Source organism: Piliocolobus tephrosceles, chromosome 5, assembly GCF_002776525.5.
Source record: "Piliocolobus tephrosceles isolate RC106 chromosome 5, ASM277652v3, whole genome shotgun sequence".
Taxonomy (NCBI): Eukaryota; Metazoa; Chordata; class Mammalia; order Primates; family Cercopithecidae; genus Piliocolobus; species Piliocolobus tephrosceles.
The window spans coordinates 163,306,290-163,310,918 of NC_045438.1; the positions used below are offsets into that span (position 1 = coordinate 163,306,290).

Consider the following 4,629-nt stretch of genomic DNA (forward strand, 5'->3'; position numbering starts at 1 on the left):
ACGTCAGAAGATACCAACAGGTGTTTTGATGTGAGTTTTCTTCTGGACCGTCACACTGTTGTACTCTTATGTTTGCACTCACCCGTGATCAGCAGTCATGGCACTGTGAAGTCAGGACAGTAAACAGTGGCCCATGGTTCCGTGTGGGGTGAGGGGCTGGCGCGCTGGCAGGAGGCGTTTATATCCCAGGCAAGTCTTGACTGTGTCTGGCTGGCTGGCTGCTGCAGGACCTTTCACCGTGTTTACCTTTGCTCTGCTCCCCAGCGGACGATGTTTGACGTCGCATTTCCAAACAGACCTCTACTTTGACCTCATGCGGTGTGATGGTGAAGAGACAACAGACTTGTAAGGCAAACACCTGTTTGTAAATAAGGAGAAACCCAACCACCCAGGTCCAAATGAATGAGCCCAAACCTAAAATAAATCAGAGTGGGGGCGAGAGGGTTGCCTTTTTAAAGGAAAAATAAAACTTAGAGCCTGTTTTCCGTAAGCATGTGCTTTCCATAGTACCTTCAGCACTGTGATGAATGTAGGGTGTTCTTATGAGGAGATTTTAAGTATGTGAAAGTTAATTTATTCCTGCAATCTTCCCATATCCAAGCCTTAACACATCAGTTCTCACAAAGTTTAAATCATCACACTACATATGTAATAATTTTTTCACTACTATGATGGCTAAAATTCCTCAACACAGATTGTTTGCTACAAACTGGCATGGGATTTGTTTTAATACTGCTTGCTTTGTGTGTATCAGTAAAGCTTAAAAACGATTAAGATTTGTAACTTTTCCTTTTCCCAAATGTAAAGCTTGCCACAAAAACTACCAAAAAAATCCATTAGTTTCTCTACATGGTAGTCAGTCTTTATAAAACAGTCGCCAAGCCTTGCCTCCTGGTGTTCACACTTCTCCCATAGCCCATGTCACCAACAGGAGGCTGCACAAGTGGTAATGTGTAACTTCCAAGGCTGAGTCACAAAAGAGCTGAGCACTCCCCCAGCTCTCCCCTGCTTTGAGGAAGCTGACCGCCATGTTGTGAGAACACTCAAGCAGCCCTTCAGAGCAACCAGCATCAATTTGCCAGCCATGTGAGTTAACCTCCTTGGAAGCAGATTTAAGACTCTGATGGCTGTAGCCCTGGCTGACAGGTTCATTGCAACCTCATGAGAAACTGAGCCAGAACCACCCTAATAAAACATTCCCCAATTCCCTAACCCTCAGAAGCTGTACAACTGTAAATATTTACTGTTGCTAAAGACATACTAAGTTTGAGGTAATCTGTTACACAGCCATAGACAATTAACGTACTCTGTGTACATAAATATCTATAAATGCTTAGGAAGGATCTAGAAAGATGCACATGGGGGATGTGGTGAACTTGGAAGAGGTGGAGTAGTAGCAAAGAAATAATACTTTTGTCTGTATCGCTTCACTTTTTCCTCCAAGTGCACATATGTATGTTTCAATGATATAATTAAAAATAAATTTAGGGGTTCACTGTAGTAGCGACCCTGGATAATCCTTGGAGAGGGCCTGAGAGACAAGGACATGTGGATCCCAGTGGCCGGGCTTCCTCCTAGGCTGAGGCTCTCTGCCTTGGGGGGCGCTGGTCGCTTTTGCATTTGAGGGTCTGGAGCGGGGAAGCGAAAGCACTTGCCAACGAGGAACCGCCGTGGTCTGTCTGACTCCTCTCCGCAGCTGTGGCCCCATCCGGATTTCAGGAACACGCCAAGGAAGATGTCTAAGTCCAGCTTAGACTTTAAGCATTATGTAACCAATCGGAGATTGGCTGTGGGCAGCGACAAAGGGTGCAAATCGTATGGAGAAAACAAAATAGACCTCCACACCTATTGCTGCAGTGCAATCCAGGTCCTGGAATCCTGACTCAGGCATTACTCGAAGTTGATGCCAAAGTGGTTGCCCTTGAAAGTGACAAAACTTTTATTGCACATTTGGAGTCCTTAGGAAAAAATCCGGATGGAAAACTACAAGTGAGTCACTGTGACTTCTTTAAAATAGATCCTAGAAGCGGTGGAGTAATAAAACCACCTGCTATGGCTTCTCAAGGGCTGTTTCAGAATTTGGGAATAGAAGCGGTTCCTTGGACAGCAGGCATCCCTTTAAAAGTAACTGGAATGTTCCCAAGTAGAAGTGAAGAAAGGGCACTTTGGAAACCTGCATATGACTTGCATTCCTGTACTTCTATATATAAATTTGGACGAATAGAACGAAATATCTTTATTGGTGAAAAAGAATTCCAGAAACTAACGGCAGATCCCCGAAATCCAGACTTGTATCATGTATGAAGTGTTATCTGGCAAGCAGCTTGTGAGATTAAGGTTCTGCACACGGAGCCTTGGTCATCATTTGATTGTATACACCCGAAATGGGCGGCTGGAAAACTCAAAGCATAGGGAATTATTAGAACTATTACAACACAATCTGTATCTTATTCGAATGACTCCTTGTGGAAATTTATTTACCAAGAACTTAACACTTATTCACTATAATATCTTTTTTCACATGTTAAAGCACTGTTTTGTGAGGCGCAGTGCCAATCTAATAGACCACTTACGTTCACTGACTCCACTTGATGCAATGGATATATTGATGCAAAGAAAAAAGGAAGAAGAGAAGATAACTAATGTGTACCCTCAAGACTTCAAAAACCTTTTTTAAACTATAGAGTGTTCCAAAGATTGTGGCTATAAATGGCTGTATGATGAAACCCTGGAAGATATGTAGCACCTGGACTGTCGTTTTTGGTGGAGCAGTTTATTTATTTGGAAACTATGACATGAAAACCAAATTTGAAAGCTCACATCCTTTCAGCAGAAGATAACTGTTCTTGTTTTGCACATGCCAGGTAGATCATTTAGTTGATATCATTGGCATATTGGACGAAATAGTGGCTGCTATTTTATTCACAATTGAATAAAATGAAAACTTCAATTAATTGTGGATTTGATCAGATTGAATTCGTTTTGTTTCAGATTCCTCTTTAAATATTTCACTTTCACTGTTGCTGATATTTGCATCTTCTTGAGGAGCAAGAGTCTGTTTATTATTAAGCTTAGAAAGTAAACAAAACTGATTTACTGATTTGTTTTGCATTTCAGTTGGTTGAAACGTGTTGTCAAGCACTGTACAATGAAATTGTTTAAATTTTAATATGATTTAAACTTTTTTAGAAATTAAAATATTTTAAATAAAAATAAATAAATTTAAAGCCAAAGCTTGGAAGCAACGAAGATGTCCTTCAGTAGGTGAATGCATAAATAAACTGTAGTACATCTAGACAATGGAATATTATTCAGCAGTAAAGAGGAACACACTGTCAAGCCACAAAAAGAGAGAAAACTGAAGTGCATATGACTAAGTGAAAGAAGCTTGAAAAGACTATATACTGTATGATTCTAACTATGATATTCTGGAAAAGGCAAAACTTGGAGATAGGAAGAGCAGTGGTTGCCATGGTTTAGGGGAGAGAGTGATGAGTAGGCAGACCTCAGAGGTTTTAGGGCAGTGAAACTATTCTGCATGACACTGTAATGGTGGATACATAACATTATTAAAACCCGTAGAATGGGCGAGGCACGATGGCTCACACCTGTAATCTCAGCACTTTGGGAGTCCAAAGCGGGCAGATTATGAGGTCAGGAGATCGAGACCATCCTGGCTAACTCGGTGAAACCCCGTCTCTACTAAAAATACAAAAAAATTAGCCGGGCTTGGTGGCGGGCGCCTATAGTCCCAGCTGCTCGGGAGGCTGAGGCAGGAGAATGGCGTGAACCCAGGAGGCAGAGCCTGCAGTGAGCTGAGTTTGTGCTACTGCACTCCAGCCTCGGCGACAGAGAGAGACTCCATCCAAAAAAACAAAAAAACCTGTAGAATGTGCAACACCAAGACTAAGCCTTAATGTAAACTATGGACTTTAGTTTAAAATAATGTATCCAGCTAGAAGAACACGTTTTAATGTTCCCAACGCAAAGAAACTATGAATGTTTTAGGTGATGGATAGCTTAATTATCCTGATTTGATCACTACACATTGTATACATGAATTGAAATATCACACTGTACTGCATAAATATGTACAATTGTGTTTCAACTAAAAATAATAATAAGGCTAGCCACAATGGTTCATCCCTGTAGTCCTAGCACTTCGGGAGGCTGAGGCGAGAGGATTGCCTTGAGGCCAAGAGTTCAAGACCAGTCTGACCAATATAGTGAGACCCTCGTCTCTATAAAAAAAATTTTTAAGCAAAAAGTTAATTAAATCAAAAAATATATGACACAAAAGAATGTATCAATGTCTCATCAGCTGTAACAAATACATTACATTCATGTTCATTGTTAACAGAGCAAACAGTGAGCTTGGGTTGCCGAGGAGTGTATGGGAAAGCTGAACCTTCCACTCAGTTTTTCTGTCAACCTAAAACTGCTCTAAAAATAAAACATATCAATTATTTTTAAAATAAAATAAAATTATAAGATGACTAAAGACAAATAGACAAACATAGATATCACATCTAATTGGCCATTCGGGGCTTGCTGGAATAGCAACTTTTCTGAGCAAGGTGGGAAGGCTGATTCATTTGTCACCCTTATTTCTGCCCCCACCATTTTTTT

At 40.8% G+C, this 4,629-nt stretch overlaps 1 pseudogene; it reads left to right on the forward strand.

The window, feature by feature from the left end:
• Positions 1–1,546: 1,546 nt before the first annotated feature.
• Positions 1,547–2,743, forward strand: LOC111548622 (annotated as a pseudogene).
• The last annotated feature ends 1,886 nt before the right edge of the window (positions 2,744–4,629 follow it).